The sequence below is a fragment of the Eschrichtius robustus genome, chromosome 3 (genome assembly GCF_028021215.1).
Source record: "Eschrichtius robustus isolate mEscRob2 chromosome 3, mEscRob2.pri, whole genome shotgun sequence".
In the NCBI taxonomy this organism is placed as follows: Eukaryota; Metazoa; Chordata; class Mammalia; order Artiodactyla; family Eschrichtiidae; genus Eschrichtius; species Eschrichtius robustus.
In genome coordinates this window covers 160,644,904-160,664,995 of record NC_090826.1, presented here as the reverse complement: position 1 = coordinate 160,664,995, position 20,092 = coordinate 160,644,904, and positions in this window count along the sequence as shown.

The following is a 20,092-nucleotide window of genomic DNA, read 5'->3' as shown; positions in this document are numbered from 1 at the left end:
AAATGGAAAGCTAGTCCATGCTCATGGATTAGAAGAATTAATATTGTTAAAATGTCCATACTACCCAAAGCAATCTACAAATTCAATGCAATCCCTATTAAAATACCAATGGTGTTTTTCACAGAACTAGAACAAAAAATTCTAAAATTTGTATGGAAACACAAAAGACCCCAAATAACCAAAACAATCTTGAGAAAGAAGAACAGAGCTGGCGGTATCATGCTTCCTAATTTCAAACTATACTACAAAACTATAGTAATAAAAACAGTATGGTATTGGCAAAAAACAGATACATAGATCAACGAAACAGAATAGAGAGCTCAGAAATACACCCACACATATATGGACAGCTAATCTACAACAAAGGTAAAAAAAATACAATGGATAAAGGACAGTAAGTGGTGTTGGGAAAACTGGACAGCCACATGCAAAAGAATGAATCTAGACTACTATCTTACACCATACACAAAAATTAACTCAAAATGGATGAAAGACTTGAATGTAAGATCTTAAACCATAAAGCTTCTAGAAGAAAACATAGGGAGTAACCTCACTGACATTGGTCTTAGCAATGTTTTTATGGATCTGATTCCAAAAGCAAGGATAACAAAGCAAAAATAAACAAATGAAGCTACATCAAACTAAAAAGCTTCTTCACAGCAAAGGAAACCATCAACAAAATGAAAGACAACCTACTGAATGGGAGAAGACATTTGCAAATGATATATCTGATAAGGGATTGATATACAAAATATACAAAGAACTCATACAACTCAACATTAAAAAAAAACCCAATTAAAAATGGGCAAAAGATCTGAATAGACATTTTTCCAAAGATGGCACATGAAAAGATGCTCAATATCACTAATTATCAGGGAAATACAGATCAAAACCACAATAAGATATCACCTCACACTTGTTAGAACGGCTATTATTGAAAAGACAAGGAATGACAAATGTTGGAGAGGATGTGGAGAAAAGGGAGCCCTCATACACTGTTGGTGGGACATACACTCTTTCCGCAGCCACTGTGGAAAACAGAATGGAGTTTCCTCGAAAAATTAAGAATAGGGACTTCCCTGGTGGTCCAGTGGTTGAGACTTCACCTTCCAGTGCAGGGGGCGTGAGTTCAATCCCTGGTCAGGGAGCTAGGATCCCACATGCCTCGCGGCCAAAAAAACCAAAACACAAAACAGAAGCAGTATTGTAACAAATTCAATAAAGACTTTAAAAATGGTCCACATCAAAAAAATCTTAAAAAAAAATTCAGAATAGAACTACTATATGACATAGCTAATTCCACTTCTGGATATCTATTCAAAGAAAACAAAAACACTAATTCAAAACCATATATGTACCCCTATATTAATTGCAGCATTATTATAATAGCCAAGGCATGGAAACAACTTTACTGTACATTGATGGATGAATGGATAAAGAAAGTACAGTATATGTGTGTGTGTATATATATAGAAAGAAGGAAATCCTGTCATTAGTGACAACATGAATGGACCTTGAAGGTATTATGCTAAGTAATATGTCAAATGGAGAAAGACAAATACTATATGATTTCACTCATATGTGGAGTCTAAACAAAACAAAACAAAAACAAAAATAAAAAATAAAACAAAAATAACACTCATAGATACAGATAACAGATTAGTGGTTATGAGAATGGAAGGGATTTGGGAGTGGGTGAAATAAATAAAGGGAATCAGTTGTATGGTGATGGATGGTAACTAGACCTGTGGTGTGATCACTCTGTAGTATGTATAGATGTTGAATTATAATGCTGTACATCTGAAACATATACAAAAAGAAAAAAAAGAAAACTGTGCCTATAGAAAGGTGTAGAAAAGTGTTCTGGGTATTCATATGATATTTGTATTCACCAAAAACTATAAAAGAATAACTATAAGAATAATTATCATTTATATATTTTAAGAGGATTTTTGGTTTTACAGAAGAATTTGCCATAGGATTCCTCTGCAAGGCAGTGTTCCTCAATTGAATTAAAACTTTCATTTGATCCACTACAATTGAATTTACAAAGCAACTCTTCGGCCATAAATTTACTGGGTAAAAGATGTCACTTTATAACCTTTTTTAATTTGTCCTCAAATTGCATTGAGTTTAATAATTAATGATATGTAGCATTAAAAAGGCAGAATCCCAGGGCTGGAGGGTCACTCAATAAAGAATTCCCGTTACAAAAACAAAACAAAACAAAGCTAAACAAATTCCTCTCCTGTGTCTGAGAGGAATGGTTAAACATGCAGGCCAAACTTGAACCTTATTCTCTTAAATTTTTTTTTTAATTTTTTCATGCTCTGGGATACTGTGGAATGATTTTAAAACAGGCAAGGGAGAAATATAATTACATCAGGTAGCTGGTTTCTAATCAACCTGTGATCACCAAGTTCCAGATGGCAATGAAGAGCTCTAATTTTGCTATGTGCTGGAATTATTTATTGATCTCTATTAAGCAGCCAGCAGCTCCATATTCTGGACTGCACTTCAATACACCTAAATGATTTAGATTTGCATTGTAAACGTGCCTGCTGCACTGTGACTGGAGACATTTCTGAAATGACATTTGATTCTGCTTTGCCTTGGCCTGTTCACAGGTGGCCAGTCCTTGTTTACAGACATAAACCAGTTTTCAGCTTCTTTCACCTCTCTTCCTGCTGAAGATGTGTTGAAGCTCTGAGAGTTCAGACCAGTCCCATAATAGAAATGGTCTGGTCTGGCGTCTGATCTTTCTCCAGCTTTAGATCCTATTTAACAAAAAGTTCAGAGTGTCATCTCTTAGTGTTAGTGGACCAGAGAAGGGCAAATGGTGAGAGAGGTGAAGGATGAAGGTATGAGGAGGATTCAGAACCTAGATATGGATAGACAAGGGGTAGGGCAGCTCACATCATAAGGCCAGAGCTCAGATCCACAGGAGTCAGCTGGGCAAGGAGTTGCAGACAGGGGTCTGGATCCAGGCAGGTGACAAGCATATGGTTCATTAAAGAATATTGGTTGAGGACCTACTAAGTGCAAAACAGTATCCAGAGTCCAGGTTGCTCAGGTCAAGAGGCAGGGATCAGGGAACAAGGTAAGAGGATGGGAAGAATGGAGCAAGGTAGCTTGTAGAAGTTTAGGAACTGGCCAGAGCTCTGCCAGTAAGAAAACTACGACGGGGTCCATGTAGATTCATGCCAAATTACCCTTTATTTATTTATTTTTTCTTTTTTTAACATGATCACAGGCACCTCCCAGGTAAAGCAGCCCATGTTCCCAGGGACCTCCCTACTGGGAGGTGGGGTGGGGAAGGGGAGGAAGCACAGGATTTATTTCTGGGACTTGGGGAAGGATGGTACTATAAGCCTTGGAAGGTTTTCCTCACCCGGGCCAATCTTCCGATTCTGAAAGAGCTGGAGGACAAACTCTAATGAGGCTCAGATGCCGTCACCCTTTCAGGCTGGGGCAGGGATCCAGTTTTCTGGCACCCAGACAAGTAGGGGGTGGGATCCGCGAGGAAGGAACTAAAAGCTCATTTATGGGACTAGGTGAGAGTTTAACTGGGAGGCGGGATATCTGTGCACAGCAGCCGGCGGGGGGGGGGGGGGGGCGGTCCATGAATTTGTAAACTTCTGGGACGCATCCCCGAGCTTTACAAAGGGGTCTGGGACTGCCCAAAGCTCTAGCTGGCTTCCCAGCCCATCTGGCGCCTCTTCTCATAACTAACCTCTTGTGCCTGGAGTCCCGGCCCTGCAGGGCAGGCCAACTGCACGGTGCTCATCGTGGCCGCTGGTATGGGCAAGTTCGAGGCGGGCGTCTCCAAGATCCCGCAGACCCGCGAGCCGCGCCGCTGGCCCACACCCTGGGTGAGAAGCAGCTGATCGTGGCCATCAGCAACATGGACTGGACCAAGCCTGCCTACAGCACCGTGCGCTTCCAGGAGATCACGAAGAAGTGAGCACCTACATTGGGAAGATCAGCTACAACCCAGCTTCTGTGGCCTTCGCGTCCATCTCGGGCTGTCACGGCGACAACGTGCAGGAGCCCAGCACCAACGTGGGCGCAGGGTGGGTTCGTTGGCAGGCTGCGCAGGTCCTTGGGTGGGCGTGCCGGGAGCCACGCCCCACATCTACGCCCTGCTTCCCCTCAGATGTCCTGGTTCAAGGGCTGCAAGGGCAAGAAGAGAAGCATGTCTCGCTGTGGTCTCCTCTATATAAAAATTCTATGTATTTACTGAATAAAATTAATAAAAGTTAACTGGCTGTCTTGGTTTCTTCCAAGGAGGAAAGCATGAGGCAAATGGGGGAACTCTAGGTAGATTAACAACTTATTTAAGGCCATAGGCTTCAAAGTGTTTATGCCCTGGGTTGCGAACATGATTTAGGGTCTTACTTCCTTCTCCTACTCAGGGCTCTATCCCATCCTTCTGTGTCCCTCAAACCTAATCACCTCTGGAAGTCCTCCCTGTGAGGAAGAGGAATTGGCTTGAGATGTGAAAATACATTCACAATGGGATAGGGTAGGATCTCAGTGCCAATAGGTTAGTTCAACTCCACCTCAAATTACCCTTTAAATGTCCCCAAGAAGTTTGCAGTTTGAGCAGGGGTTCTCAAATAGTGGCCTGTAGATTTATAGCATCCTAATTTTGTGGGGCAAAAGGAGAAGGGGGGACATGAAAAATGCAGATTCAGGTGCCCCATCCCAGATACAGTGAATCAGAATCCCTGAGGATTCTGAATTTTAGAAGAAAATAAAATCACTCTCTTCCAATTGTGAGTCTTACGCACCTTTTTGAGAACCACAAATTTAAAGGGATCTTTGGGTGAACTTTTATTATAAATTTAAAAAATTAAATTAAAAGTATACCTATATAAATAAAACATTATTGCTAAAGTTGGAACTAAAACCCATACTTTAATAAGAATTACCGTTAAGTCTTTCACTAGATTTCTCTGTTGGCACTACGGCAGTTGCTGTTTACATTTACTACTACTGGATGCATGAAGTAAGGCAGGACCTGAAGCTGGAGTCTGAGAGCCAGGGACTATGTAATCTCCTCCTGGTCAGAAGTATCTCATTGTGAAGTAACAGAGCCTTCAGGTGAGATTGGACCTTCCTTGAGGGCAAGGACTTATGTTTTCACATATCTCTGAATGCCCTTCTCCTAATCCACCTCTGGAATAGTGTAGGGCCTTAATAAATGATTGCTCAGTTAGCTTTTGCTGCTGAACAAACTACCTCCAAATTCAGTGGTTTAAAACAACTGTCTTGCTTGGGATCTGTGAGCCAGCTTTGGGTGGGCTGATCAGCTGAGTTTGGCTGTAAGATGCAGGTTGGGTCCAGCTTTGCTCCACCTGTCTCTCATCCTCCATTGATTAGCATGTCCTCCTCATGGCAATGGCAGAAGCCCAAGAGGGAAAAGGAAAACACAAGTAGCCTCTTAAAGTTTATACACAGAACTAGCAAACTACCACTATTGTCCCCATTCAATTAGGCAAAGAAAGTTATAGGGGCAAGCCCAAAGTTATGGATTGAGAACGTTTACATCTTTAGCGGGAAAACTTCAATTCTACATGGCAAAGAGAATAGACTCGGGGAAGGGTGAACAATTGACACCAATAATTCAGTCTACCAGAGACAGTGAATGTGAATAAAGCAAATTTTTATACTTCCTAGAGTATAATAAGAATTGGGGACAAGGGGAACCAAGACAGTTTCAATGTGACACTGAATTACTTGCATTATAGATTCATTAGGAAGCCTAACATAAGACTAATTGTTAGGCTTGATGAAGGGTGTTACTGATAATTCATGACAGTTGACATTCTTTAACAAGCCAAGTATAGGAATATCAAGAGCCAACTATAGTTTTAAGCAGAGAGGGGAAAAAAAGATATTCTTTTTCTACACATTTTGCAACTCTATGGGATTTGCCTGAGCAGTGAAATGCAATGGCTGTCCTAACTCACATCTTTCCTCTGGAGAATTGAAGTGAAATCCAAACACTGATGTAGTTATGGCTACAAATGACCGATTTGTGATTTAACACCTGATGAATATCACTAAAACCTCATTAATCTTCAGTTAGACAGGCATCTTACATATTACTATACCTTCCTCATCCTGAGAAACCATTAGCTTTCTGGGCAAAGGCAATAAAGTCAATAAGCGGAACTCATTGCATATCTTAAGTGCAGGTCTCTCCATAATGGTGCTTATGTGATGGGCTACCTGTGTTTCTTGATTAATGCTGGTTGATGACCTGGGACTATTCCATCATTCAGGGATCCTCATCATGTTCCCATGGCTGCTTTTATCAGCTTAAGCATTTTGAAAATCCCACTCCCTTATTACTTCAGAGGAGTGTTGCAGGGATGAAAAGGATGTGTCTGTCACTGATGAAAGAAATTGAAGATGACAGAAACAAATGGAAAGCTATGCTGTGTTCATGGACTGGAGAACTAATATTGTTAAAATGATCAAAATACCCAAGGCAATCTTCAGATTCAATGCAATCCCTATCAAAATACCTTTGGCATTTTCCACAGAACTAGAAAAAATAATTCTAAAATTTGTATGGAAACACAAAAGACCTGAAATAGCCAAAACAATTATTGAGAAAGAAGAACAGATCTGGAGGTATCATGCTCCCTGACTCCAGACTACACTGCAAAGCTACAGTCATCAAAACAGTATGGTACTGGCATAAAAACAGACACATAGGTCAATGGAACAGAATAGAAAGCCCAGAAATAAACCCCCACACTTATGGCTGACTACTCTGTGATAAAGGAGACAACAGTATACAATGGAGAAAAAGACAGTCTCTTCAATAAGTGGTGCTGAGAGAACTGGACAGCTACATGTAAAAGAATGAAATTAGAACATTCTCTAGCACCATATACAAAAATAAACTCAAAATGGATTAAAGACCTAAATATAAGACTGGAAACCATAAAACTCCCAGAAGAAAACATAGGCAGAACATTCTTTGACATAAATAGTAGCAATATTTTTTCAGATCTGTCTCCTAAGGTAAAAGAAACAAAAGCAAAAATAAACAAATGGGACCTAATTAAAATTAAAATATTTTGCACAGCAAAGGAAACCATTGACAAAGTGAAAAGACAATCTACTGAATGTGAGAAAATACTTGCAAATGCTATGATCAGTAAGGGGTTAGTAACCAAAATATAGAAACAGCTTATACAACGCAACATCAAATAAATAAATAAATTAATAAATAAATAAATAACCTGGTTAAAAAATGGGTAGAAGACCTAAACAGACATTTTTCCAAAGAAGATGTACAGATGGCCAACAGGCACATGAAAAGATGTTTAACATCATTAATCATCAGAGAAATGCAAATCAAAACCACAGTGAGATATCACCTCACACCTCTCAGAATGGCTGTCATCAAAAAGACCACAAATAACAAATGTTGGTGAGGATGTGGAGAAACGGAACCTTCCTACACTGTTGGGGGGAATGTAAATTGGTAAACTAGAACTATCATATGATCCAGCAACTCCACTCCTGGGTATATATCTGAAGAAAATGAAAACACTAATTTGAAAAGATACATGCATCCCAATGTTCACAGCAGCATTATTTACAATTGCCAAGATAAGGAAGCAACATAAGTGTCCATCAACAGATGAATGGATAAAGAAGGCGTGTTTTATACATATGTGTGTATATATATATATATATATATATATACACACACACACACACACACACACACATATGTATGTATATACAATGGAATATTACTCAGCCATGAAAAGAATCACATTTTGCCATTTGCAACAACATGGATGGACTTGGAGAGTATTATGCTTAGTGAAATTAGTCAGACAGAGAAAGACAAATACTGTATGATATCAATTATATGCAGAATAATTGAAAAATTATTCTGAAAAAAATACAACAAACTAGTGAATATAATAAAAAAGAAACAGACTCACAGATATAGAGAACAAACTGATGGTTACCAGAGGGGAGAGGCAAGGGATGAAGCACAAGATAAGGGTAGGGGATTAAGAGGTACAAACTATTATGTATAAAATAAATAAGCTACAAGGATCTATTGTACAGCACAGGGAATACAGCCAATATTTTATAACAACTATAAATGGAGTATAACCTTTAAAAATTGTGAATCGCTATGTTGTACACCTGAAACTTATATAATATCATAAATCAACTATACCTCAATTAAAAAAAGAAAAGGATTTGTCCATCGTTATTACAGGGAACAGGAAATTGGAGCAAAAATTTGAATCCCTAAATTTCCCAGAGATAAGAAATTGAAAATGCATATATTCTTGGAGTTTGGAGTTTAGTAGGTAGAACTCCATTTCAGCCTAGTAGTACAAAAACTCCTTAAGGTTCCTTGGATCTTTTGTGAATGCTATGGCCCTTGAATGACCTAATACAGGCTTTTGCTCCATCTTTATGGCTTTTTTATCTTCCTAACAAGGGGAATCAAAGTAGAAAGTTAAGTGCTAAGTATTGTCAACACTTAGAACTTGAAGCTCTTATTGTTATAGTGTCTCCTTACCCCTTGAACAGAAGTAATGGTGGTGGCGGCGATGCTGGTGATGGGGTGTGTGTGTATGTGTTTCCTATTTGGTTCCCAGAAATCTTAATCCTAAAGAGAAGTCCCCTACCCTTCTTCTGTTGCCAGCTGCTTTCCACTGTGGGCCTATTCCCATCAGGCCCACAGATTCTGTATCCTCAGACCACCAAAGATCACTCTAAAGTTGTATCTGACAGTTGCCTATTTGAAGTTATCTGGCTCTCACAAATGGAGACCCTTTGCCACTATGTCTGTGAAGAACTCTGGCTGCCACTCACCAGTTTTTAGCCCCATGGAAACACTGAGAAGTCCTAATTAAGCTGTTTCCAGATATTCCTCTCACCAGGAAAATGACCTTTGGGCCACCCCCAGGAAAGATTTTTTACCTCTTATTTTGTCATTGAGGTTAATTTTCTGCATGAGGCTAAATTAACCTCAAGAGCTCATGCTTGGAAAAATCATCTTTTAGAGGCAGCCAAGATTCAAGTTCAATAACTACCTAATTCCATTCTGGCTGTTTACTGTTTGCCAGCACCTTCCTTTCTGAGAGCAGGTACCCTCACCTCTTTCCTGCAACTTCAGGTATCAAGGGAGAATTCCTCTAGAGATGGAATCTTTCTTTGGCATTATTTAGTGGGTTTGTATTCTTGTAAATCTTTATATGCCATATGTGGCCTCTCCACTTGTACCTGATGAATTCATCAGTGTTCTGGCAGGATTTCTAAATACAGAGAAAGGTGATTATAGAACAATTTATTATGCAATAAGCTTGGCTAGACTGCCCACAGACACGTTTTAGATTATCAGTGCTAACTGGAACCAGCAAGAGCATGGATAATTGAAATTCTCTGCTATCCCACAAATGCTATTTTAGTTGCTGTGATGGTTTGTAATGTGTCAATTTGGTTGAATCACATTTCCTGGAAATCTCTTTCCTATTGGTTTCTGGTTAGGATGGACCACTAGACAGATTTTTTATAGGCGATTTTGGGGGAGCCAGTGAAGTTGCAGCCATTTTGTAGCTCACATGCCTTGTCACTTATCTTCTGGCTCACCTTGTTAGCATGAGGCAGGGGTCAGGCCTGCAACTGCTCTACCCTCCTCTGGATTCTCCTTCAGCTTCTCCCTGAATGTGTGCTTAGCTCAGTGATGAAGGGTCTTGGCTTCTGCAGGACATCTACACCATTGATATCAGATGTTACAAGAAATGACAAGGACTTCTGTCTATTTTTTTGGGCTCTAGCTCATGCTTGTGGGTTTCACCTTGTTCTTGCTCTGCACCACTTTACATCCTTCTTCCCTTCCCAACTGCCTGCCTTATGGATCTACATCTTCTATAAAATGTCCTAGTGGTTCTGCTTCTCTGCTTGACCTTGACTGATAACAGCGGCTAAGGTGAAATGTCTTCCAACCAAACCATAGCAGTTGAGGAGAAGAAGACTATTGAGAAGGAGGAAAGGAAAAGGGCAGTGTTCTGATGTGTAATAAGGTCTGGACAAGAGCAACGGCCTTGGCAGATGGTATGATGCTGACTGTACTTTCCTAAGTTTGGGCTTGGACTTTCTCTTCTAATTCCTGGCTCTCAGGCTACTTTTAAGATTTTTCTCTTTAAAATTGGTTTTAAGCAATTTGATTATGATGTGCCTTGGTGTATTTTTCTTCATGTTATTGTTCTTTGGGGGGTTTGTTCTTTTTAGATCTGTGGGTTTATAGTTTTCATCAAATCCTGGAAAATTTTGGTTATTGTCTCTTCAAATGTTTATTCTGTTACTCTAGCTCTCTCACTGTTATTCAGGGATCCTAATCACATCCTAATCACATTAAGCTGCTTAAAGTTGTCCTTATGGTCTGTTCATTTTTTCTGCCTTGTTTAAGTTCACATAGTTTCTATTGCTGTGTCTTGTGTTGGTTGATCTTCCCTTCTGCAATATCTAATCTGCCATTAATCCCTCCAGTGTATTTTCTCATCTCAGATTTTATAGTTTTAATCTTTAGAAATTTGACCTGGGTCTTTCTTTTTAAAAAATATCTTTTTATAACTTTCATGACTATTTAATATTGCGAAATAAATGTCGTATTTTTATGGCAAGACAAGAGAAATTTAAACAAAAGTTCTTCTCTGCCCTTTGTCCTCCTCTCTCCCTGCACTGTGCATTGTGTATCGGCATCATGCATCAACAAAACCTCCCCCATGGGCAGGAATACCTGCTCAACCGTAAAGAGCAACATTCCCCTAACATCAACAAGACAACTCCTTAAAAGATAACATTCCTTCTTGATCTTGTAAAGGTGTCGCATGACCCACCATGATGATGCTTAGACCTGGATTATGTACACTGTCAATAACACGTCATTTGATGTACAACCCTCTGTCTCAAAAAGCTTATATAACTGTGCCTTGACTTCTAACCAGTGGAACAGCTCTCAGAGATTTCTGAGATGCTCTTCCTGGTCCTCAAATTTGGCTTGAATAAAATTTTCCATTTCTTTCTTAGATCAACTGATTAATTTTTTATTGACAATATGCTCCATCTTTCCTCCTTCTCAAATATATGTATAGCTTTAATAGCAATTCTATGTCTTTTGTCTACAAATTCTATTATTTTTGTCATTTTGAGGTCTACTTTAGTGGGTTAATTTTTCTCCTCATTTTGGGTCATACTTTCCTGCTTCTTTGCATGCCTGATAATTTTTGATTGGATGCTAAACATTCGAATTTTACCTTTTTAAGCAACAGATATTTTTGTATTCCTATAAATATTCTTGAGCTTTGTTCTGGGATATTCAGAAACAGATTGATTCTTTGGAGGCTTGCTTTTGTCAGGTGGGACCAGAACAATCTTTAGCCTAGGGCTAATTTTGCTCCTCTTTTAGGCAAACCCCTTCTATTGTCCTATAAATTAAGAGGTTTTTCTACTCTCTGGGGAAATCCAAATTATTTCCAGCCTTATGTGAGCCCATAGTGTTACTAAACCAAAACTTGGGTCTGCTCATGCATGCACAGTAAAGCCAATCTACTGACAGTGGGTTGTTATGAAGGAAAGTGCAGCGTTTATTGTAAGGTACCAATACAAGGAGTTCAGATTGCTAATGCTCAAAAAGCCCAAACTCCCCAGTGGGTTTCAGTAAAGGAATTGTTAAAGGCAAGGTGAGGGAGGGGTGATCCCAGGGTATGTGATCAGCTCATGCAAAATTCTCTGATTGGTTCATGGTGAGGTAACAGGGCAGTGTCACAGGGGATAACATTATCAATCCTTAGGTTCCTCTAGGCCTGGGGGCTATGTGCTTATGGTCATCAAATAGTTAATGTCTTCCATTTGGTGGGGACTTTAGCATCTGTAAACAACTCAGGAAATGTGCAACAGATACTATTATCTAGATACTTCAGAGAGGAGCTAAAGCAGAGGATACAGGTGAGGGGTCTGTCCCCAGGAAAGCCCCATGGGGTCCTGCTCAGTTACACTAGGCTAGTTTTTCCCACATATGTACTGATTAGTACTCTATTAAAGAATCAAGGGGGAACCCTAGGCAGATCTCTTCAACTCTTTCTCAGTTCAACTCTCTCTTCTTTGGTACTCTGCCCTGTGAACTTCAGCCATCTTGTCCTGCCTGGACTCCCAATTCTGCCTCTTCAAGTCTGGGACACTGCTAGGAACCACTTGGAATCCCTCTTGTTACCGAAAAAAATTTGTGTGCCTGATGCACAGTGAGGCCAAATAAACCAACATGCTCGAGTTTGGAGCAGAGAACGGTTTATTGCAAGGCCAAGCAAGGAGAATGGGTAGCTTGTGCTAAAAAACCCTGAACTCCCTGATGGTTCTGGGGGAGAAGTTTTTATAGGCAAAATTTGGGATGAGGGCTGTAGGGTATGTGACTTTCTTTTGATTGGTTGGTGGAGAGGTAATAGGGTGGTACTCCAGGAATCTTGTGCTCAGCCTGAAGGTGCCATCCTCCATCTGGGTGGGAGCCTTAGTTCCTGCAGAAGAACTCAAAGATATTGTTATGTATATTCCTTGAGGAGGAACCAGGACCCTGCTTTATCATTGCATTATTTTTTCTTGACTGTTCCTCCCTTGTTTCTGCATTCCCTTCCTTCCCTGATTAGCAACAGTTTGAATCTGCTCTTTGGAACTCAAGGAAGGTCAAGGAGACTGAATGAAGCCTATTTCTTACAAACAAGAAATGAGGGGCATGGAAAGCTTTTTGTACCAGGTAGGGCCCACATAGGATCCTGCTCAGTTTCACCATCTTTGGGCTGCAGTCTGGAAACTGTCCAGGTAGTATGTTGGGGCAATTGTAGGACTCACCCCTTTTCCTGTACTGCCTGATGTGTGATGTATAAAAACCTTTGCTTTGTCTATTTTTAAAGTTGTTTAGGAAGGATAAATCTAGTCCCTGTTAGTGCATCTTGGTTGGAAGTGGAAATCTCAATTTACGTAGGCCAATTTTGAGATAAAGTTTTTTTCTGCTAAGTCTGTTTAACCTAAGAGTATCCTGTCATGCAAGTCAGCTACTAAAAAAATAATAAAATACACAAAAAGCCCTGTTACCACATACAATTAGTTATATGGGTAACTCATGACTTTTTAACATTTTTACAACTAGAACAAAACACGAAAATCAATTACATGCCCAGAATGATGTGAGATGGCCATTAATGTCCATAGCCTCCAATTTGAAATTTGTTTTTATTATTATTTATATTAGTTATTCTGACAAGTCAATGTAAATGTATATGTCTAAAACACATTTATAGTAATGAGATACTATTTTTATTTGTTATATAGAGAGATTGTAGCATTTTTCTATAAGAATTCATTTTTAAAGCATGCTCCTATGCTTAAAAAAAGTTAGAAAAACAACTGTCATGCTCTGTCATGGAAACTGTTTCATAGCAACAGTCCTTAAAGAATACAGAGTGGGGCATTTGAGGAACAAGGAATGAGGTAAGCACAGTGATAGAAAAAGGGCATCAACTCAAAATAATGAACAGAATCAAGTCCTAATGCTGTGTCTGGACATAGGCTCATTTCAAAAGCAACACTGTGTAGGTCCAAGATCTTAATTTTACTGGGTCCCTTTTTTCCACACTAGGATTTTCTAAACTGTGTTTCATATGTTTTCCCAAACACAAGTTTCAGATGTTAATAGGGCAAAAGTGATCCTGGGAATAAATAAGTTTGGAAGAAACTTTGAAAAAGCCTGCATACAATGTCCTATTACTAGACATGTCCAGTATGTACTTACATGAAGGGATCTGACAAGTACTGTTTAATCAAGCATTTTATTAAACAATATTTCCTGAGAGAAAAGTGTTATTTGCAAAATCAGTTTGGGGAACTCTGATGTAGATGTTAAAAATATTTATAATGAGTGCCATTATATAGTTGCCATTATCATTAGGGTCTTTAAATGTTAAGTGTTTCTGTTGTATTTTGTCATTGTTCTAATGCTGCCCTGTGAAATATGTAGCCACTAGCTACATGGAGCTATTTAAATTTAAATTAATTAAAATTGAATACAATTCAAAATTCAATTCCTCAGTCATACTAGTTATGTTTTAAGTGCTCAATAGTGCTCATGTGGCAGGAAGCTACCTCTAGATTTTTTTTTTTTTTTTTTGGTCTGTTTGTCCAAAGTAAATACCTCATTAATGCAAATCTTCACAAATTTCTAAAACATGCAGTATAGACACTCTTATCTAGAGTTCTCAAATACCTTTGAAAACAACAATTTATTAATCTTCATAAAAGCTTCGTGAAGCACTAACCATAATTCCTTCCTGGAGAGAAGACCTCAGGTGTTGTCATTTAAGGGAAATTTTAGTTGCTGAATTTAACTTAATTGCTCAATTAGTCATTTGTGAAAGTTCCCTGTGATTCTCTGAATGTGCCATAAGCAAAAGCAAAGAATATACAAAACCTGAGACCAAATCCTCACCATTTTATGATACAAAGTGGGGAAGTCACATGTAACTGGGTACCCTAACAGGTACAAGTAGGGATGGGCATGTGGCATTTGTCCCAGTCTTGGGGTGTAAATTGAACTTTGAGCACTTCCCTCAGTGAAGGACCGGACACTTTTCTTGGTCCTTAGTGTTAGAAATTGTCCATATTCCTATTCCAAACATCTGTTCCAGGCATGGTAGCAATGTCAAAACTTTAACACCCACACTGTTTAGGTGTGCAAAGAAAAACATAGCTTTTTTAAAAAAATAACTAGTCTAATGGATCTTTTACAGGGGTCTCTCCCTGCAGGAGGGATGGGAACAATGACTTTAAATCTGGTAATTGATGGTAACGAAACCTCTTCCAGTTTGGGTGATCCTGTTCAGGTCATACTGGCTTTCAGGTTTCTGCTCTGTCTGCTCCCCTCCAGGAGGGAGTCTGGGTGTGTATTTCTAGGACGTCCATAATGGGAAGAAGAAGGAGGATCAGGATCCACACATAAGGAAGCCCTGGATCCTTGTTGATCTCGGTCTTGAGGGGCTGCTCTGTTATGCTCTCTGGCCTTCTGAGGATTGAGTGCACCCTCTCAGTTGAGGTACTCAGAATCAGCAAATAAAAATATAGGACACCCAGTTAAATTTGAATTTCGCGTAAACAACAAAGAAGACTTATACGGGACTAAAAAATATTGTAAAAATCACTTGGTATTTATGTGAAATTCAAGCTTAACCAGGCCTCCTGTATTTCATCTAGCAATCCCACAGCACTGTGCATCCCCCTGTGGGGTGTGCAGGGAATTCTGGGTCTCTGGCTCACCATGCACAGATGGAGCTCCATTCTCCCCCTCCCAGTAACACCCTAGCACCTTTGTGAAGCTGAGCTTGGGAGTTCCGGGAGAGGCTTGGGTCTCTCCATCCCATGAGCTGGTTTTCTTAGGTGCTTTCATACCTACCTCACTGTTTCCTCAGCTCCATCCACACATTAGGCTCAATCCATCTCCCTTTTCCTTTCCCGACTTTACCAGAGGAAAAGGTCCAGGCTCACTTTCTCTGTTCCATCTTCTCCTTCTTCCCAGGACACAAGCTTCAGACACACAGGCTGTCCTTATGGCAGGGTGCCTACTCTCTGTGACACTAGGAAAAAATGATGACCTGGGTGGATCAGGTGTAACTCTTATTATGGGGCAGTATGAAACTAGAAACAACCAAGGATGAAAACACCTGGTTTTAAAAGAGGATAATGTCATGATTCTCATGCAAACATAAAATGAGCACACATCAAAGACTTTATTTAACACATTAATTAATGAGGGAACCATAAATTTGTTACAAATGGTTCAAAGGAGACTCCGAAGAGCAGACACAATTATAGGCCATTAAGAATGTTGAAATGTATTTGCATTAAGCAAATTAAAAAAAAAAAGTGAATTGGCTTCTTCCATAATAGGGGGAGGGAAGCCAATTGAAATTCCTTGGGACAGAATTTGCATTTCTATGGCAGAAATTATTTGATTACTATTAGGTTTCTACAGTTAATTTCTATCTCCACAGAGTTGAAAAATAACCCAGTCAAAAGCAATGAAAATTGGAGGTAACCCAGATGGATGAGCTAGTTAGGATACTCACTATATTTCAAAGTCTTTCTCAATAATATTTTATAGTTTAATATATTAAAACTACTACCCTATTACAGGTGTTTTTCCACTTTCTTGAGTCACCTAGAGGCCCTAATTTGGCCTTGCCTATGACTGATTGAGTTTTCCATGGAGACACACTATTTAAGAAGCTTCCTGGTCATGAAATGGTGAAAATACCATGAATTCTGGAATCAAATATATCTGGATTTGAATCCTGGCCCTTTCAATACTAGCTTCATGACTTTGGGAAAGTCATATTATTTCTGAGCCTCATCTGTTAAATAAGTATAATAAAACCTAATCTAAGTGGTGAAGAAAATCAAATGAGGTAATGTATATGAAGTTCCCAGTACAGTACCTAGAATATAGTGGTGATCAACAATGTTTATTGGATAGAACTGTAAAAAGGAGTTTGCTTCTGTGCCAGAGTCTTCTTGCTTTTGTCCTGTTGAATGATTATCCTTGCCACGTGCCTTCTTGGAACCAAGCAGACCTCTGCCGGCAGCCCCCACCCCCGACCCTGCTCCCCAAGACTGCCCCTCCATGTCTCCTGCCTCTTGTTTGTAGAACAGCTGAAGTCTCCCAGGCCTCCCAGAGTCACAAAGGAGCAGGCTCAAGCAGCTAATGGTTAGGACAATAGAGTCGCAGGCTCAGTATCTGATGCACATTCCTGAATTGTTTTACAGATACTGTAACTGCCAGCAGAGGGAAAAGGCTGACTGCATGATGACCAGACTGCAACCATGACATAAACTGCTCCATCTTGAGCAGTACTGAATCTATGGCTAGTACAGTTCCAAGAACTGGACTTGAGACAATGGGATTAACACTATTGCAGATAATAATCTATATCTTTGTGGGCATCAAAATAATTCTACCTTGTTCTGCTCATGTATGTAAATGGGCAACTACAACTGTCAGCAAAGAGAAGTTACAGACCCATGTCGATATCTTCCAGTCTAAGAATAGGATGCCCTATGTCAGAATGAAGAAGTTACAGAAGACGGACCTTCGCCCATGATCCCATAGAAATGGAACGATGTTCTGACAGGTGGGGATTTGTAAGCAGCTTTTGGCAGGAAAGAGCTCTCTGCAGGAGGCCCCTTTGTCTTGTCACTAACCTTAAACCAGGCACCCCCATGCCCTGCTCATCTCCGGCCCCAGCACACCTTTCAAATCTTTTTTTTTTTTATTTAAATTTTTATTTATTTATTTATTTATTTATTTTTTATTTATGGCTGTGTTGGGTCTTCGTTTCTGTGCGAGGGCTTTCTCTAGTTGTGGCAAGTGGGGGCCACTCTTCATCGCTGTGCGCGGGCCTCTCACTATCGCGGCCTCTCTTGTTGCGGAGCACAGGCTCCAGACGCGCAGGCTCAGTAGTTGTGGCTCACGGGCCCAGCTGCTCCGCGGCATGTGGGATCTTCCCAGACCAGGGCTCGAACCCGTGTCCCCTGCATTAGCAGGCAGATTCTCAACCACTGTGCCACCAGGGAAGCCCCTTTCAAATCTTTTGATCACACAAAACCTTGCCTAACTTGTTGGTTCTTTCTCTAGATCAAAGAAGTAGAAATAAAAAATCAGTAATTAACAGATGACCAGATATCTTCCCTAGCTTCCCCTTCAGTAATCTTGTGAACAAACTGTGTGAACACGATAGCATCTATAGAAAAACCACAAGAAGTCGACAAGCTTGCACACAAGCCTGCACACAGTGGGGGATGGTGATGACCCTGGCCCCCTATCTCAATGATTAACTGAGATTACTTTCCTTTTTCCCTTTAAAAGCTTTCATGGTTGAGCAGAATCTTCGGAGATGGTTTTTGGTGGACACTGAGTCCACAGTCTTCCCAGATTGCCGGCATTCTGATTAAAAGCAACTTTTCTTTCTACTTTCTCTATCTGTCTCTCTCTTATTGATTTTTTGAGTGGTGAGCAGCCAGACTCGAGTTCAGTAACATTCTTGCAGTGTTCCCAGAAGTCCGTTGAATGATGGATTTCTACCCCAATGACTTGGAGAGATTAAGAGACTTAGATCAATAAAGTGAATCCTCTCATTTTGTAATGAACTGAGACCCAGAAGTTAAACAAGTTGTTCAGGTCACCCAGATGGTAAAAGGGAACATGGCACAGAGGACAGGGCAGTGAGTGCAGATTCAGCTCCAGCACTTGCTTGTCTGACTTTGGATAATTTTAACAGTTACCACATATTGACTGCCTGCTATTTGCTAGGTGTTGTGCTGGGCAAATCACAAGCGTTGTCTCATTTCAGCCTCTGATGAGCTTATGACAGCAACCCTATGATGTCAATCTGAAATTCATACTCTCATCTCTTTGGCTCTTAAACCAAATGTACCACACCACCTTTCATTAAATTTCTTGAACTACAGATTTTTTGCCTCCATTTTTCTAGATACTATAAAGAACGTTAAATGTAAACATACTCAACTTCCTTCACTCTTTCCTTCAAACCTGCATCTTCCCATCCTTCCTCCTCCTTTATTTCTCACACTTTGGACATTGAGGAAGAGCTATCTGTCTTTCTTCCTGGCCAAGATGAATCCCTCTACCTGACTATTGACCATCCTTCTTCTCACTTGCTCCATAACTCTGCACCATCATTCATACCCTCTCTCTCCTGGTCCCTGAAAGTGGTCCTTTCCATTGACTCAAGCCCTTAGCTTGAGAGGGGGAGTAGATCCCTATCTTGGGTGGTGATGGGTGCCTGTCCTCAAGTTGTGAAACTACCTCCTGTCATAAAGATATGAGAAGCTTTTTTTCCTTTGTACAAAGACAATTAGCTAACACAGATGATCATCCCAACAATTAGGTAAAGTTAGGATGAACTTTGTGTGTCAAATGGTGCTTTCAAGTTCTCTTACTTGAGGATTAGTTACTGTGTATCTTGAGAGCATGGGTTAATGGGTTGTATCTGCCTAGTTATATAAAAAATGAGATTTCTTTCTGTCTTTGCACTCTCTTAGCAGATTGCCGGTAATATGCATCATATTCTGGTTTAATGCTTACTCAATAACCAACTCATGAACCAAGCTCTGATAGCTTCAAACTTTTCTTCTGCAGCTTCCTCACCTCTCTCAGCTGTCACAGAATTAAAGGAAGTCAGGGCCTTGCTCTAGATTAGATTTTGGCTTAAGGGAATGTTGTGACTTGTTTGATCTTTTATCTGACCACTAAAACATTCTCCATATCAGCAATAAGGCTGTTTTTCTTTTTTATCATTTGTGTGTTCACTGGAGGAGCACTTTTAATTTCCTTCAAGAACTTTCCCTTTGCATTCACAATGCAGCTAACGGTTTGGCACAAGAGGCCTAGTTTTCAGTCTGTCTCAGCTAGGAGAAGATTTTGTATTTAATTACATTCACCAGCACATACTTGTGAAGGCTTGCTGTGGGCAACACTTCCCTTTGTTTCTGTGACATCACTCTTGTGTTCCCTCTGGGTCTATGGCTCACTTTGGCTTCTTGTACTGGCTTACTTCCTTTGCTTCATCCCTTAAACAATGTGTCCTCCCAAGTTTCTCCTGAGTTCTAGTTTCTTCTTAATAAGACCAATTTCAGCCATGCTCAACATGTATGCTGTTGAGAGCTAATTTCCCTCTCTAGTCCAGATCTCATTTCCAGACTTGAACTTTGAATTGTCTATTGGACATCATCATGAAGCACCTTTTCCCATTAGCACTTCAAACTCAACATGACAGAGTAGTGGAGGGGACAGAAAGAATGTTGGTTTGCAATAAGAATTTTTGCTCCTATACTAGAGCTGAGTCATGCCCTGACGATTAGCCCTGTAACAATGGAAAAGGTATTTCTAACCTCCCTGAGCCTCACTTTCTTCATCTAACAAATGGAAATAATGATAGCATTAGTATGAGTATTACAAGAGATAACATATATGTAT